Genomic DNA, 18,857 nt, shown 5'->3' with positions numbered 1-18,857 from the left:
TCCCAGCTCTGAGGCACACTGTGTAATTTGGGCCTTGAGGAAACTCTGCTTATCTTGAAAATGTCACAATAAATCTCTAAACAATATTCTATATTATAATCCTTATTCTCCTAGTAGGGGGTCAAACCCAGAATGTTTAAAGAGAAATAGCACACCATCTTCTTCACCCTCCTCTGCAAATTTTATACTTTTGCAAATCTTTGTTGTAAGATCCCAATGGAAAACACATTCCTTCTTTAATTATAAAACAGAGCCTAACATGCCTTTCACCAGACATCAATATGTAGTGTGTGTGTGTGTGTGTGTGTGTGTGTGTGTGTAAAGGTGGAAGTATCCATACCAGCAGAAGTTGTACCCTGTTAAAGCTGAAGCCCACTCTGCACATGGTTTTACTCGTCTATAATTTGCTTTTCATTCTATAGAGCATTGTATTCATATCAAAGAGGCTGAGGACACCTGAAAAAGACTGGTCTGGGTTTCTCAAACCAAACCAAATATAAAGGTTGTAGAAATATGAAAAAGATAGATTCCCTTAATAACAAACCCCCAGTCAAAACGTGAAATGACTCGTGTCCATCAACAGATGAAAAAATAAACAAAATGTAAATACATACAATTGAATATTACTTGACCTTTAAGAAGGAATGAAATTATGATATATGCTGTAACATGGATAAACTTGAAAATGTTACGCTAAATGAAAGAAGCCAGACACAAAAGGACAAATATCAGATGATTCCATTTATGAGAGGTATCTAAAATAGACAAATTCATAGAGACAGAAAGCAGAGGGGAGTGGGGATTGGAAAGTTATTGTTTAATGGGTATAGAGTTTTCCATTTGGGATGATGAAAAATTTTGGAAATGGATAGTGGTGCTGGTTGTACAACTCTGTGAATGTTCCTAGTGCCACTGCACTGTACACTTAAAAATAGTTAAAATGGTAAATGTTATGATATATATGTTTTACCACAATAAAAAAAATCTCCAAAGATTCTAAGAGTATATATACATTATAATAGAGGGTAAACCATGGGATTGAAGGGTGATGATTTGGTTTTCCTAGATTATAAACTGCTTGAGGACAGAAACATTATCTTACTCTACAATAGATGCTACAGTATCTGCTAAAGTTTCTTAAACATCCCAAGACTCAATGAATCCTAGCTGAATAGAATTAGATAATGGCCTACAGGATTTTTCAATTTAATTTGTCCTTGGAGGAGAGGAATAAGTGGATTTCCTGATCAAATACAGGGAAATGCTTTTAAAGGCTTGTTTTCTTGGAACATTTTCTTTAGACCTGCCAGTGTTTGACTGCAGGCTGAATGCTTGGAAATCTTGGGAAAGAGCCAAGCAAAGCAATAAGAGAGAAGTGATGCGTTGAGGGGTGAGTGATCAGAATTCAATCTGATGTGCAGCTCTGGCAAAGGGATGCTCAAAGGTTAATAGCACAAAGATATTGGCTTTGAAAAAGAACATTCTTTGAAAGAATCCAAAAGGACATGGGAACAAACTTGATTGGAATTGATTGTACAGAATCTCTACTGTGTAGAAAGAGGAGACAAGTGGAAAGCACTTAAGATGGATAATATTCCTCTTTCACGGCAGCAAAGTACAAATGGCCAAAGCAGCCAATATCTATAGCCACCGAACTTGCCAAACACTTATTCAAAAAGACTCTTTTCTTGGATTATTCCCTTTGATACAAATAATATCTCTACATGAAAAAAAAAAGTTTTTTCTGGGAGGTTACATTCTTAGGGGAGTACAATGAAGCATCTAGATTTTACAGTGTGAACTAAGACTTTATTTTATAATTGGAATTTAATCAAAAGTTTTATTTTAGATCATTTCTTATAAGTAATATGTAAATACATTCTCACTTCATCAAAAATTCAAGCAGTGGCTGAAGAGTTAAAATGAAGAGTATCTTCTCCTTCCAATTGTCCAAATTCTTTTAACAGAGGGGTCTGCTGGTAAGGTTCCAGATGGTTCTCTTCTATTTGCACCCATATGTGTAAATATATACATAACCTTTATTTCCACTAATTTTTTTACATAAGTTGGATCAAACTGTCTTTTTCTGAAATCCGCTTTTTGTTGGAGTTTTTGAGAGCAGTGAAATGACTGAAGTGAAGGAGACTAAGAACAGAGAACTATGTCATTTACACACCAAAAAAATCAGTGTTTGTATAATGAGGAACTGCCTGCATTACTTAGATATTTAAAGCAACAAAACTCTACAAGGTGATTTTCAAGCTATTTGTGTGAAAGGTGTGGAAGTTTATGTGACCATAAAGTAATAGGAAAAATTTCACACACCACATATAAAAAAGTCTCACCACTGCTAAGTTGCATCTTTATACTTACCTACAAAGAGTGCAGGCAACTTACTTGTTTTTTCTTTGCTGGTTGATACCTTAAGAAATTAACAACTTTCATATACATGTTAAATTTTGCATTTTCCTGCATCCTCTGTTCACTAAAGTGAAGAATCACAGCTAGTTGAATTAATTATCCAAGCTAGAACATGCATAATATTAAGCCAGATATTTTGGAGATCTAAAACCTGGAGCACTTTAAATTAGCTACAGAATTCTCATTGAAGTCATAACTCTCAAATTAGAGCTTGGCAGTATGTATGGCTTAGTGGGTAAGGAAGAGAGAAGGGGCATTGCCTTCTGATTATTCTCTAATTACTATGTTACAAATTAAAAAGTGTTTTGTTAGTTTTGTACATATTTGGGTTTCATTTGCAAAAAGCTGGTGCTTTAGGTTGTTGCTTGTGTTGTTTGCACAAGGCAATCTCTCTTTTGAGTATCTGATCTGTAGAGAGTCAGAGGCTGCTGTGCCACACTCTGGCATGGGATGCCTGCCCCATTTCAATCATGGAGCATCTCTCCATCTTCTATGCCTCCCTGCATGTCATTCTTCCTCAGGGGTCAAAGGGTTTATTGGGGAAGCTCACATGGATTTGGGGTCTCAGCTCCAACTAGGACCTCTGGAGTCTGGCAGATCATTCACCAGTCAATTCTCTTGCCTTCCTTTTTCCTCCTCCCTGTAATTCCAATACAGGTGGTTGCCAACTGGAGGTGCCCCATGTCTTTAAACAAATGTTGGTTGCTAATAATGAGGTCTATGGTCATTTTAAATTGTTTTAAAGGCAGACCTTATTATCAGCCAACATTTACTAAATGCCTCCTTTGTGTGGAAACACAGCACTTATTTCCAATTCTTTTTGACCCAGGAGAAATGCATGCTTTGTATCCTTAGCTTTGGACTTTAGCAGGATCAGAAAATCAAAGATATTTGGATGTGGCAGGAGACTGGATGTTTTATGGCCTTTTTTGTCCTTTAGCTAAACTATCATCAAGGGAGGTGATTCTTGATGAGCTGGTTTAAAGCAATCAAAGTTTAGGAGGCCAGACAGTCAGAACAAGCAAACAAATAATCCTGTTGATGATCTGTGCATATGGGGTTTTACAGCTTCCAAAATGCATCTACTGGCTTTAATTATTGTGAACTAGAGTTTAAGGATGACAGCAAAACCAACTTAGATGGAAAGAGATGGAGACTGTATTAAATGAAGGTTCTTGAAGTCTGAAAATGCAAATTACTACTGCACTTGTTAATGAGGTTGCTATTTTAAAGACACACACTAATACAGTCAATCTGTTTCATAGCACAAGGTGACTCTTATGTTATTGCTCTTTCACTGGATTTTTTCCTTCTTCTTATCTTCCACTTAAACATTTTTTCCCCTCTTTTTCTTCTGGTAGGATCCACTCAGCTACTGCAACTGGGTTAGGAAGTACAGATTAGGAAATGCCCTTGGGTTTCCTAAACTGGACAGGAGGTTTCAGAGATCACCCAGTTGGGTTCTTGGAGGTTGGTGCTGGCCAACCTCATATTCAGAAAGACTCGGGAAAAGAGGAACCCTGGAGGGGGATTTATGAGCCTTAGGTGCTGAAGCCTCATACTCACTAATGGGTTGGGTGAACTAAGTGGCCAGTTTGGTCTTTCTGGGCTGCAATCTTCTTAGTCTATAAAGTAGGAGCTGGTAGGAGGGTGAATCGGCACAAGCCCTATGGAGGTCAATTCAAACTATCTGTCAGAATTACACATTCTCATACTTCTAGACCAACCCCATTTCCAAAAATTAATCCTTCAGATTGTGAATGACACATGTAAAATGATGTTCTTTGCTGCACTGCTTGTATTATCCGAAGTTTGGGAGCAACCCAATAGGGGATTGGTTAAATAAATTTTGGTACATCTGCATGTGCTATAGAATGTTACACAGCTGTACTCTCCACTATTGACATGGAAGGTTGTCCAAGATACATAGTTAAATCAGAAAAGCAGGGTTTAGAAGAATGTACATAATGTGCAATCATTTGTTTTAAAGAAGAGAAGATGAATAAGAATATATACTAATACTTGATCTCATTTGCACAGAGAAACTTTGGAAGGAGACACAAGAAACTAATTGAAAACCAAGGCTATCTACTCCCTCACTCAGCCTGGACACTGAGATGGAAACCATATTTTATGTCTAAACTAATGTGACTTTGCGTTTCCATTGTCTCCAATACCATTTCATTCCTCTCCTAGGACAATTATGCCCAATCAAGTGCCTTGATTGTTCATTATAGGAACTTCCTCAAAGACCTATCAACTCTTCATTGGAAAACATCAACCATTTGTGCCTTAGGGTTCTTTGAATTCTTGGGTCTTAAAATCTCCATCTTGATGATTCCATTAATCCTGGACTGTTGTGAAGTTCTTACCCAATGCTAGTCAAGTCACTGCATTGAAAGACAAGCCTTAAACTGAGCTTCCAATTCTCAATAAATTTTGACCTCACACACAGAGTTTTGCAATGTGATATCCTCTTTTACTGCAGTAAACAATACACTCAGCTTTGTCTTATCAGTAGGTTTGCTGGTAATGTTAGGGGAGCCAGTGTTTGATAGAATAAAAAGCGGTTCCCTAACGGGGCAGGTATATGTGCATAAGGAAACTGGCAGATGATGAAAGGGAGGCAAGGCTCTTTACTGAATATTTTCATACCTTAAAATCATGTGAGTACATTATCTATTTAAAATTAAATGGAATAAAAAATCTTATTTTGAATAAATAAAAATATAAAATAAAGTCAGGGGTTAAGTACTAAATCACTAAATTTTCTTTCAGTGCTCTGATTCTATTATAATTTCATATTGTCGACTAAGAAAATGATTCCCCAAATTGGTGCAATATTGAAGATGGCTGCTCAGTTTATATACCCATTATAATGAGGTAGCTTTCAAATACCCATCTCATTGCCTCATTGATGTTTCTGATGCTGATTTCAATTAACATCTGTCAGAGCTAAAAATTCAAATTTATTCTAGAGTCCAGGTCTATTTTGAAAGGATGATTTTCAACATTGTGACTTTTTAGCATAGGAGACTGTGGTTTTAATTGGAAAACCAATTACTTTAAAAACTATTCTGCTCCTGACCTTTAACATGATTTATATCAAAAGAGGCCTATATTTTGGATGGCGATAATGATTATTATGATTAGTGACTGGCAGAAAATCAGGTGTCCCTGGGTGAACTGGATCTAACTTCAGAGGACTCTGAAGGTATTCTCATAGCCCCAGCTGCCTGGAGTTTAAAGGTTTGTTGTTATTGAGGAGTTGAAGTAACAGAAAGAAAGAAAGAAAGAAAGAAAAGAAAGAAAGAAAGAAAGAAAGAAAGAAAGAAAGAAAGAAAGAAAGAAAGAAAGAAAGAAAGAAAGAAAGAAAGAAAGAGAAAGAAAGAAAGAAAGAAAGAAAGAAAGAAAGAAAGAAAGAAAGGAAGGAAGGAAGGAAGAAAGGAAGAAAGGAAGAAAGGAAGAAAGAAAGGAAGAAAGGAAGAAAGAAAATTGGCAGAAAAGAAAAAAGAAACAGATTTTAAAAGCAGTGAGAATGAATAGCAAAACTAACTTTGGCAGGTTTTTGTAGGATTATAAGGATTATTTCCTTTAAATAATATGTGGAAGGAATAAGTTAAATTAAAAGAAGATAAAGGAGGAGGAGGAGGAAGAGAGGAGGACAAAGGAGGAGGAAGAGGAAGAAGAAGGAGAAGGAAAATGAGAAGAAGAAGAAGGGAAATAATACTCTGTGAAGATGTGCTATGGTTAAGCTTTATGAGAAAGTAAACTTGGGTCCTTCTTTTTGTAATCTAAGTGCTAAAAGAAGGAGTGATTAGGCAGAGATAATTGAAAACCATCCTGAGCACTTACATTTATTTCTAAGTAGCTACATTCTTTAGGTACTTCCTTTTTACTTTATTAAATCTAAGTATAGAAAGAAATTATTAATTTTCAAAGTATTGTAACATAGATTTTGCATTTGCATAGTATATTTTGTTTGAATGGCATTTACAATTTACCAGAGACTCTCAAATGTGTCCTTATTCCTGATTTCCTGATATTATTCACTATTCTCTATGTATGGCACATTGAACAGAGAATATCTTCTTTCTTCCTCTCGACAGTATTTTTTTTCATTCAATTAATATTATTTGACATTTACTTGCATCTTTCAGACATCAGTAGTTGTATTTATCTCTCAGCATTAAACCCAATTACATATTCAAGACAGTTTCTTGAAGCTGGTGTCCATCTGTTAAGCATAACCTCAGTTGACTGCATCAGTTTGATTTTTTGCTTATGAACCTTTTTCTTCACTCATAATCATTTCATTTTTTTCTATGTCAATTGACAAAGGCTAACATTTTAATATTAGCATATGGGACTGAAGTTTCTTAAACTTGGGTATCAAATTTTTCTTTGTGGTTAGAAAAGAGGTTGGATTGAAGTTCTATTTATCCTGCCACTGATTCTGGTGAAAACATGGAGCACTGGGGCCCCAAATTTAGATGAAAGAATCCCCAATGTTAGTTGGATGTGAGTACACCTGGGGAACAGTTAGGGCAGCCTGCCACAAGGGCATATGCATGAAGGACTGAGGCTACTCCTGGGAGAGAACTCATCCTAAGGTGGATTTGAATACTCCCTACCATCTGTCCATCAGCTCTGTTTCCTCCCCAACCCATTAATATATAGCTGTGTCTTTGTTAATAGGAGAGAGGTTGGTAAATGCAGGGAAAGAAATGTGTGGTACAGATCACCATTGCAGCTCTATACCTCGGTGGACCCATGGGAAGTGGTGGAAGTGCCTTGAAGATACCCCAGATTTTGCATGATTAGGTGGCACTTCCTGGTAGCCACCATGGTCTTGACTAAAAGCTGAAGTAGTATTTATGGGGTAGTTAATAGGACACAATCTTGAGCCTTGGGAGAAGGCTCTCTGGTGTCTCCCAAAAGTAAATGTGTGAGGTCTGTGTTGGCAGAAGAGAGCTTAGAGCAAAGCATTAATTAAGATGATTTATTGTCATGAAAATACTTTTCATGTATTCTTTACATGACATCCTTTTTATGGGATGTGGATTGTGCTGATTTACATTGGTCTGAAAATTAGAACGATTTCTGAATAGGAATCTTTTATTAACTGGATTTGGAGAATGAGATGACCCCATTGATGCTAGCTGCAGTGCTAGGCCACCAAATTTTTAACAGTTTATCAGTCATTTCCAACAGAGTTGTGGCTTATTCTCAGAGTGATTTCAGTGAGAGTAGTAGTGAAATCTCAGGTAGTTACAGAGGAGTAAGGTGGTTTCTTAAGGGAACATTTAGAGGTAATTGAATTCGCCAGACCCAGAGCAGACTCTCTCTCCAAAGCACATGGTATTTCCACTGTACAGAACTACAGTGAGCAATAATAGAGGTTCTTTAGCAAGAGACACTGATTCTGGCTAACTTTAGCAAGAATATATTCAAATACTAGAAAAAATAGCTGCTAAATTTTTAAAGATGGAAAGAACATAGGATCTCTTTATTATAGACCTTTCTTACTTCACAACTGAAATTTTCAGCTCTTAAAAAAGATACCTAGCTTTTATATTCATGAGAAAAAGTATTCAGAGCTCTGAATATTTGATGAAAAAGTAAATGAATGACTGTTGATCCCAGAGGGTCTCTTCCAACTTTGTCTGACACAAAATTGTAATAAGAGGCTTATCGTTTCTAGCCTTCTTGTATAAATTTGCTCTTCCTTAGAATCAAGGTTTTATATTGGCTGATGTATGTATTTTGGTACTTGAAGCTAGGAGGTGAGCTAGATAACAGTGAGATTTATTCTGGTGCTGTAACTCTAGTATTTTCCTAATAAAACCCAATTTCTGTGCCACTCTTAATCCCCAGGGTCCGGAGGTGACTTCCTCCCTAGTAGGGAGAGATTTGGAATTTTGGCCAATTTTGGGTTCTTTTATTTGTGTCTTACTATGGCTGGGGAAAAAGGTCAACTCTAACCTTCTTTATGTATCTATTGAAAAGTAATAGAAGTATGGGAGAAGAGACATTATCATCAAAATCAAAAAAAAAAAAGGTTGGCTAACCAAAGATTGATTTATTTATGATTTCTTAGTCTTTCTACTCTCAAGATAACCTTTTTTCCTCTCATTCTTTTGTTTAGTCCTTCAACAATTATTAATTGAACATCTACTATGTGTCCAGAACTATGCTGTGTGTATGTCTACTGGGGGTGTGTTTACAGCTGAAAACAATGGGGACATGGTCTCTGCTCTCATGGAGCATTCACCCTAGCAAGTGAGGCAACAAGGATTTCTCCACCATCTACTAACCTAAGGTGTGCCTCAGTTTCCTCTAGTGTACAACTCATACTGTTTGAATTACAGTAGTTTTGTAGTATAGTCTTTAGTGACCATGATAGTTCCTGCTTTTAAAAAAAAAGTAATGCCCAACTTATAGAGCTGGTGGATGTATAAAACGAGATGAAATATGTAAAGTCCTTAGCAAAGTGTCAACCACAGAGAAAGCTCAATAGAGGGCAGATATGTGTACAATCCCTTTCCTGACTCTTTTGAACCAAAGCAGTCTATAAGACAATAACATTACAAGTAAACCTGAAGATAAATTGCTATGGAAACATTACTAAAGTAGGACCATTCTCCAACCATCCTCCTGCAGAAGACAGCCTCTTTGTGTTTGCTAAAAAAATCATGATAGTTGGAAAGAGAGAATGAGGGATGACCTACACCCAAGTCTTCCATTGTACTTCATTTCTTTGGTGATTACAGGCTCCCCATGGCGGGGTTAAGGAACGGAGATCCCCTTATTTAACAGAAAGCCCAGTAGCCTGAGCTGACTGACTCATCAAGCTTTGCACCTGCCATGTTCCTTTCCAGAGCCACCTAGTGGAAAAATCCATCCATGCACCATGGCATGAGGTTGAGAGGTGTTTTCCTATTATAGTGGCACAGTGGGTAAAATGTGGCAGAATTCAGACAGAGCCTGTGGGGACACTCAGACTCTTGCAAAAGAATCTGAGGTTTAAAATATGCATCTGAGGATTCCCTCAGAGTGAAAAGTCAGTCTCTGCCCTCAAATACCACAATAATTGTCGGGTATAAAGAACACACACAGTCTTGAATTCAAGGAACTGGAAACCTGCTTGGGAGTTGGAAGAGATAATGCATATGACATGGAAAGTGAAATAGCTAAACAAGCCAGCTTTAAATAACAATACCCTTTAGTAAGCATTGTTGATTGGGCCTTGTGTTAGGTATAAGGATGTAGAGATAAAAATATTTTTTGTTCTCAAGGAGCTTACAGTCAAGGGCGGCGGGGTGGGGAAGACAGGAATAAAGCAGCAGTGAAAATAGAAAGGTCAAGTCTTCCATATTGTAACAATTATGTAGGTATTTAGCTGATGACAATACCAGAGAGGTTACAGGAGAGTGTAGACTCAGAGCTAAAGATGAAAGGGAGACATCATTACTGTTGCTCCAGGGGAGAGAGAGTCTGCAGTAAGTTGTAAAATGTAGGGAACACATGAGGTAGGCCCTGAAGGATAAACACTTTAGCTGGACAAATGAAGGCAGACCCCCTGCTGTCCCTTCAGCCTGAAAAGGGAGACAGAGCAGGCCTGGCAGAAGGAGGTGAGATGGTTTTCAGAGGAAACCTGAAAGGGAACCAAGATTGCTGCTGGGTCCTAGTCTGGGGCTGATGTGTTAGTCTCTTCCCTCCTCTGGGCCTCTTTTCCTTACCTGTTAAATGAGCACGTTGGGTTAAGTGATCTGCAAATCCCTTCTCATGTTCACACCTTTGATTGTCCAGTTTCTTCACTTGGGGCACATGGAGAATTCAAACGATGAGAATTTGAATGAGGCGCGTCACAATTCGGAGAATACAATTTCTTTTCATGCCAGAGCGAGCAGTGTGGGAGAATAAGCAGTAGCGTCTCAAGGTTACCATGTTAAGTGTATTTCTTTACACTAGGAAATTTATTTTTAATCTCTTGCAAATGTTTCACTGGTATGTCTCCCTACTCATTGTATATTGCAGAAGGGGTATTTCTCCCCCGTGTGGCACTTGCTCTTTGCTGTCTTCATTTCCTAGGGAGCCAGTCATCAATGATGACTAGCTTAGCTGAGTTTCAGGTGTGCAGTAAAGTGATTCAGTTATGCATATATATGTATGTACATATATGTATAATATATATTCATATATATATTCTTTTTCATATTCCTTTCCATTCTGGTTTATCACAGGATATTGAATATAGTTCCCTGTGCTATACAGTAGGACCTTGTTGTTTATCCATCCTATATATACTAGTTTGCTTCTGCTAATCCCAAACTCCCAATCCATCCCTCCTCAGAAACACTGTTCTTTGGACTCCTCAAGTCAAATATTTCCCTTCAGGTTTGAAAAGGTAATATGCCATATACCAAAGAGCACTATGGCCTGGGGGTTGGTTTGGCTACTCATTCAAAAATATATTGTGCTTGCAGGGATGGAAATTTTAATTTTTGTAAAAGACTGAATTCTGTTTTTAGAGTACTTTGCTTCAGTAGCATAAAAGGCTGTGTCTATATAGAATCAAATGAATGAAGAGCTGTCCATTATACTACTATTCTGGTCTATGTAGAAAACCAAAATGCTGAAAACTAAAAGGCTGAAAATCTTTCTTGCGGTTCTATTACTGGAATACCGTGATTGGTTGCTTGCACTGATTAGCTTCCACAGAAAATGAGCAAAATTCTCCTTCTCTTGTTTTGTGTCATAATTATAAAGTGAGTTACACGACTTATTTCTTTCTGCATTTCAGATGGATGTGGGAAAGGTTTCCTTTAGGCGCGAACAAAAGGACTGTCTTTTATCCAACCTGGATTCTTTCACTGTCATGCAGTTCTGCCAGTGTAAGAATGGTGGTGCTGCTACCCTACTCTTGTTTCCCTGCTGAAAATAACTGCTTAGGGCTTTCCCTCCCTGGATCATTAACAGCATTCGCAGCAAGGAAAAGAAAAAAGCACCAGTTCAACCCCATGGTTGAGGACACAAGCCAATGACTTCTAAAGGTCGAGGAAAGGCCTGCCAGGGTCTTCCTGGCTCATGTACCTGGTGTCCCACAAGGTTACCAGGTGCATTGGCTAGGTCAGTGTCACTTTTACAGAGAAGCATCAGAAATTGGCCTCAGCTGAGGAGGCAGAGCTGATTGCAACAGATTGGCAGTCTGATCCGTGGAGGCAAACTCGAGGCTGATGGAATTCATTTCAGAAAGCTCTTCAACGTTCCCCAAAGCATAGATTAGGTCAGAGAAAACATGAATTAACTCTTGAAAAGCATGAGGAAAGGAGAGCTTTGCAAGTGGGTGGAAAGGTTTCTATACTTCCACAGCCGAGGACTAGAGAACCTAACAATGTATTTTGCACAGAAACATTCCAAAAACAGACTAGAGGTGCATATGCCTGCCTCCAGGTGAAGACTAAATATGTCTTGGGTGGCCCAAACCTGAGTTCCCCATTTCTCCCCCTCTGAGGATTCATCTATGGGGTACACAGGGCTCTTAAGGCATCTGGCTCCCTCTCATCCTCCCTTCAGGAGCCTGAGGGAAGGGAAGTCCTTCCTGCTCCAGTGCCCAGAGCTGTCACTTTGGCTCAGGCTCAGTGAAACCTGGCCCTCAGCAAGACAGGTGGCTGTGTAAGCAGCATAGCCATCAGCCCTAGGGGCCCTGTTTCTATTCAGTTCACATTTCTCAGTGATCTTTGGAGGGTCTCTGTTTGAGCATGGAGACAGACAGCTTTGGCTAGCTTCCACATCCCATCAGCTTGTCTGCAAGATGCCATCCTTAGCTGTGCGTGTCTCTGAATTGAGACAATCAGTGCTGTTTTAGGGTTAAAATCATTAGAAAATTTCCTGACTTTTGAAGGCAGACCTTCCTGCTAGTTTTAAATCACAGGTGCTGTTTTCTGGAGCAATATAAAAGAAAAATGCAGAAAGGCAGGCTGGGAAGAAGCGTGCGCTCCCGTGCGTGGGCGGGATCGTCTCGGGAGTGTTTCCAGGGATCTCTGGCAGGAAGCTTCTTGTTCGTGAAGGATTTCCCCAGCACTTCGTCGGGGCAGGATAACAGATGGGCTGCTCTTTACTGCAGGAGGGAAAATACCTTTTGTGGTCGCCAATGCCCTTCACTGTAGGCCAGCAAATAGCAGAGCCATGTAGGCACCCCTTCTGCTCCTGGATGCAGTCACGAGGCATCAGATTTTTCTGTGTAAGAATAGAAATCATATTTTCCTAATGTTCGGCTCCTGAAAGCTGTCAGCTCTGAAGAGCGTCCTGTCCTCATTCAGAGGCACAGCTTCTGGAACGCTCCAGCAAATAGCCAAAGGCATTTTTATTTTTAGAGATCATCAGACATCTTCAGAGCCTTCCTGTTTATGACCCCCCCTTCCTGAGATTGCTGACCTCATTTTTTCTATCTTCAGGCTTGTACCATATGTGAAGACCAGAAGCCCCAGGACAGGGGATCACAGTTTGAGAAGGTTTCCCTTGTTAGAACCAGAGTCTTAGCATGCTTAGCATGGAGGTTAAGAAAAACTTAGCCACTGCTAAAATTCTCCAAAGTAACCTGCACTTTGGCTTGTCATTTTAATATCATCTTGCGTTGTTTTATTTGCGACCTCCAATGCAATTTCCTGGAAAGATTAAACCAAACTAGAATTCCTCTTTGGATTCTCACAACTAGGTGAGGTAGATGTTGTTGGTTTCCCAATTTCCTCTGAAAGGGCCAAATCAGTGAGGAATTGGTTAGTATATTTCAGAAAAATGCAGACCCTGGTTTGTCTTCTGCCACATGATGCACTTGGGGTGAGTGTTGGTTCTGCTTCCCCCTCCTCTCCAGCTGCCTCCAGCTTGGCATCGGTGCATTTCCTTCCAAAGGTGGTGGCTCTTGTTCCTCTGATGCTACGGAGCAGACAGGAGCTCAGGAATTCCAGCTTCAACCTGGTTGTTTTGAGTGCAGATTTTGGGCTTATAAGTGTGCTCTGTACACACAGCTTTTGTAACAGCTATTTCTTTTTGAGAGTTGTGATCCCTTTATACCTGCTTTTCTTCTTCCTTTTCCTCTTTTTTTTCTTTCTCTATTTCCTGCTCCTTCTCTTTCTTGTCTTTTTTTTTTTTTTTTTAGAACAATGGACTATTTTCAATCTATGGGTTTTAAAACCAACAAATGACTCCCTTTTATCTGTTGTTGCTATTTCTGAGAGAGATGTTTATGTGAATTTGGCCCAAAAATGCTAGGCTGCTTTCTCAAACTACCTGATTTTAAGAGTCTTCTAATCTATGTAGAAAGCAGTTTTGGTCCTAAAACAGGTAATAAAAACAGCTTCCCAGTGTAATCATTTGCTACCAATGACTTTATGTGCTGTGCTTTTGTGATTCTTGGGTAAACTGCTGAGTTATCTGTCCTGTCCTATCCTGCATACTTCTTGGTGGCAAGTATGGTGGCTACTCATTTGCATATCCTCTGTGGTGCCTAGAAGACAGATTGGGATTTCAGCTAATTTAATTTAATCCTTGTAAAAAGTGTGTGTGTGTATGAGGGCTGGAGGAAATGATTCATGTGCAACTGAGAAGGGCAAAACCTTTTCACTATGGATCTCTAGCAACTAAACTATTGATTGAAAAAATTAATCTTTCCAGATACTTGTAAACTAGATACAGAACTGGATCCAGAAAAGAAATCCAAGATTCTGTTATTTCCACAATTCTGCCAGGCATATTTAGAGAACTTCTGAAAATTCTTGGAAACTTACTAGCTTGTGAAAGGAAGTGTCCAGAAAAAAAAAATGTTTTAAACATTTCAAAACGTTTTCTTAGCTCTCATAAAGCCTGAATACAAAATAATGTGTTTACTACAAAAAGTGTTTACTGGGGACCGTGATAACAGAAAAGCAATAAAGTTAGTTTTTTGAGAGAGACAGAAATAAATATTCATTTTTGTGAAATTTTATAATTTGTGTGGAGTCTTTCAATGAAGTGAGGGATTTCTTTTTTTCTTTCCAACTTCTTCAGTGAACAAGTTGTTGAGGACTATGAAGAGAGGTACAAACAATAATTCACTCAGTGTCAGGATTTTATTATGAAAATTTTTATTTTACTTAGCATCAGATTCCTTTCTAGGAAGAGCTGTTGGTCTAGTGAATAAGCTGATACACATTTGGAGCTGGGGGGTGAGACAGAAAAGGGCTTGCTCAAGGTCTGATAGCTTTTTTTTCAAGTTACTTTCAGAGGATGGCAGGAGTAGGTAACTGCAAGGATTTTGTTTTGCTGACTGAAATTTGCAGACTTGGTGCAAGAGTTGAGTTGCTTGTGATGATAGAGAGGAGTTTTGATGAATAGAGAAAGGTGATGAAGGGTTTAGTGACTAGAGCAGAACTGCAGGAGGGGGGATAACATTGTCTCAGGAAGAATTTTTTTAAATGAAAATTTGTTGTGTGTTGTAAGTTCTCTTTCTTAGCATCCTTCTCTCTTCCCCTCCCCGCTGCAGTCTTCAGTAAAGTTTGTGCTACTCAATAATGAAATTGGTTGGGAGTGTGACAAAAGTTTGGGTGTGACCTCATGGTGGGGCCACGAGCCAAGGCTACTCATGAGAAATGAGATATATCTGTATATTAAAGGAAATCAGTTCTTTTAATCCTCTGACATTTGTCAGAGATCAGGAGAAAACCAACTTTGGTCTGTAGTCAGCTACTATTGGATTCCAGTAAGCATCCAGTACATGAACCCTGCAAAGTAGTCTTAATTTGTCTACACTTTTGCAGAGAAGATATGGCAGGCTGAATAATGTCTCCCAAAGGTATCAGGTCCTAGTGCCTGAAATCTGTAAATGTTACCTTGTATGGAAAAAGTGTCCTTGCAGATGTGATTAAGTTAAGGATCTTGAGGTGGGGAGGTTATCCTAGGTTATCCAGGTAGGTTCTAAATGCCATCACATGTATGCTGATAAGAGGGAGGCAGAGAGACATATTACATAAACACAGAGAAGAAGACATAATGAAAACAAGGCAGAGAGATCTGACCTGGAAGATTGAACAGATGTGGCCAAAAGACAAGGAATGCCAGCTGCCACTATAAGCTGGAAGAGGCAAGGAATAGATTCTCCCCTAGAACCTCTAGAAGGAGCATAGTCCTGCTGACGTGTTAATTTTGGCCTGATTTCAGACTTCTGGACTCCAGAATTATGAGAGAATAAATTTCTGTTATTTTAAACCATTAAGTTTGGGGTAATTGTCACTGCAGCCAGACCTTGGTATTTTGATGGTTGGTCTGAGTTTCGTGCCTTTTTATTATTTTTTCCATCTAAATTATACACAACTCAGAATGGTGTCAATAATATTAATTACCAAGATCCAAACATATACTCTCTCACCAATGTGTACCCTAGGCTGATTGCAAATGGCTTAGTTAAATTCAGATTTTTAGAAGTATTGAGTTAGTTGAAAGTGGCTCCCTCGTGGAATATAAAATGTGTAAAGGAAGGGGCAGAAGAAAAAGAATAAGGGCCAACTGAAGGAGAGAACTTGAGGCTATACTACCTAGCCGTTTGATATTTAAAAAGTGTAGTAGCAAACTTACAACTCTATTGTATATTAACTAAAACATGTCTTCATTTTGGGCAAAGGATTTTCAGAATTCTTGGTGGGCTCAGAGAAGTATTTGGCTTACATCTAGGGACCAAATCATAAAATGACACTTTAACATTAGGGTCTTGGCTGGTGAGACTTGAAGAAATGCAGGTAGGCAAGAAAAAGAGGGTAACCTGTCTCATGTTTTATCTACTTCTAGGATGTGTTCGTTGTGTGAATGATGGCTGGGATCTCCTGCCATATGTGCATTGTGGTCTGTATCTTCGCTTTTTGTCAAGAGTGTCAAGTGAATCTGAGTTAAGTGCTCTATGATGGGATGACATTTTTCTTTGCCATTTTATTTGTTCACTCATTCAACATTTACTAACAGCTAGTAGAGTAGATTAGCGGGTATTGCGGAAGAAGTGAAATGGATAAGGTGTGATTTCTGCTATCAAGGAAACTACTGTCTGTTGGGGAGATAAAATATGCACATATTTTGTTTTATGACATATTAGAAGGTGGAGATTGTCAGCGGAGATCAGAAAAGGGAGATTACTTCTGGTGGGATATGGAGGAAAGACTTCATGATGGAAGTGGTCTCTTAGCTGGGTCTAACCTGAAGGGTAGGAGTTGAAGATGTCGACAAAGGTGGAAAATAAGTTTCTAGGCAGAGGTAAATTGTAAGGAAGGCACAGAACGCAGGTAAACTTAAGACCTTCTTGGGAAATAGCAATTTTTAAGAGACAATGAGAAATGCCCACCTCCAATTGAGGTCCAGTAAAGGAATAAGTTTTGCAATTCCACCTGAAACAACTAATAAACAGGACAAAATATATAAAGCACTGGTTCTCAAGACATCAAGCATCAGGCAATGAAGGAGAGTGCTCCTTGAGAGATAGGAAACCAATCAGGTGATCCCCGAAATTTTCTCAGGTGACTGCCTGGAGAGACTTTCTGGGCAGTACTGCAGAGATGGGTAGCCAGGCTGAGCCTGGCAGTCTCCCTAAGTGGATGAGATGGAGCTGTGAGTTCAGGGAGCCTAAGAGGGTTCTTAGAGAAGAGTACTAGAAAGGAGAAAGCTATACCGAGGAAAACTCTGGAGCTCTGTAGAAATTATCCTTGAATACATAGTAGAGAGCTGATCGGCACATGTGTATAAGGGAACTGTCATGGCTGGGGAGGAACCACCCTAAAGGATCAGAAGGAATGAGGCTCACATGAGGGCAGGGAGAATAGTGCCTGTTCCCAACAGCCATACTGGAAAGCCTCATAAATCACAGGGCTCTGGGTCAAATACTCAGAAGGATCTTGCCCCAGTAATAGAGAAAAATTAACTTTAGACCACACATTGCTCTGGCTTTGCCAAGCAAAGCTTAAATGTAAGATCCAAAAGATTCAAAATGCTACCAAGAGACTTAACTATACCCCAGAATAAAGCTTAAGAATATTTATGGAGATATCCAAAATATTCAACACCCAACAAGGTAAAGTTGTCATCGTGTCCTCTGTTCTACTAGAGCTATCTCCTCCTTCTCCATCCTCTGTCTGACTCAGAATGGTTCTAGCTTCAAGGTCCTGTGGGTGCCTGACCCAAGGAAGCCCTGGATTAATGTAAATCACTTATTTTTAGAAATGGTGACACAGACTATTTCTGTGGTGTACACATTTCCAAGTTAATGAAGTGGATTAACGTTCCCTTCATTTGTTCCTGGCTTCTGCTACCCTGCAGATTTTATAAGAAGCTGGCTCACAGAGGTGGTGTCCTCTGACAACGCTCCAGAAAAGGAACATTTAATTTAGTGATTTATTGGCCCTGGGGATGAAGGATGCTCTGGTATAGCACTCTCATTACCTCTTATTATTCCAGCTTTACAAGCATGCAAACCATCTGTCTTCACAAGCAAAACTTAATGTAGAAGCCTGAACAATTAGGCAGTAATGAAGATCTTGTAAAACAGCTATCAGTAAAACACAGCAGAGGCAGCACTTGTAAAATTGGAACGAATGTGAATCAGCAAGCTCGCAGATGTGTGCTCTTCAGGCCTGAGGATGCTACTTAGCTGATTTACAGACTTGTTGGCAATTCATTTCAAAAATATTATGGAAGAGAGAGCAGTTTGTGATATTTTTAAGAAGAATGGTTCTTGGCAGGTAAGTTCTAATAAATCTAACTCCATTGACTAGGGAAACAAATGAACAAACACTGAGATAAAAAAGAGGGGAGGAAGAACAGAAGAGTGGTTAGAACATAGATAATGGTGAGTCCAGCCTTGCTTTGAGTCCTTGAATTGTCATTTACTGTGTGGTCTTGACCAATTTATTTAATCTTGTTGAGCCTCAGTTTCCTCATCTGTAAAATGAAGACAATAATATCTACCTCAGAATATTATTGTTGTAAAGATTCAAGAGGTACTACAAATAAAGCACTTAGTAGGAGTCTTTTAATAAATGTGATGTAATAATAATTACAGAGAAATCATACAAGTCCACATTAATTGATATTTTTGCATTGATTTTTATAATAATAAAAGATAAAGGGCTTCCAATAGTGTCTCATGTAATTTTCCTGACATTGAACAATTCAGATTCTCTTGATATCTGGCTTTGTTACGTGCACCATTGTAAACAAGCCAGAAGGGGTAAACCTGGTGGAAATGCTTTTCTTAGATCTTTGTTGCTTTGTTTTAAAAATTTAATCTTAAAATGCACTCTCTTGTTAAATAGAGCAAGTGTATAGCTCGTGTTGTTGCCCTAGTAGAGGTCCAGGACCTCTGAGATGCTAGAGAAACACTGGCACATGAGGAAATATGTCATCAAAGGTGCCAGACTGAT

This window comes from Hippopotamus amphibius, chromosome 1 (assembly GCF_030028045.1).
Source record: "Hippopotamus amphibius kiboko isolate mHipAmp2 chromosome 1, mHipAmp2.hap2, whole genome shotgun sequence".
NCBI lineage: Eukaryota > Metazoa > Chordata > Mammalia > Artiodactyla > Hippopotamidae > Hippopotamus > Hippopotamus amphibius.
The sequence above is the reverse complement of the archived record's forward strand: the minus strand, read 5'-3'. Positions refer to the sequence as shown.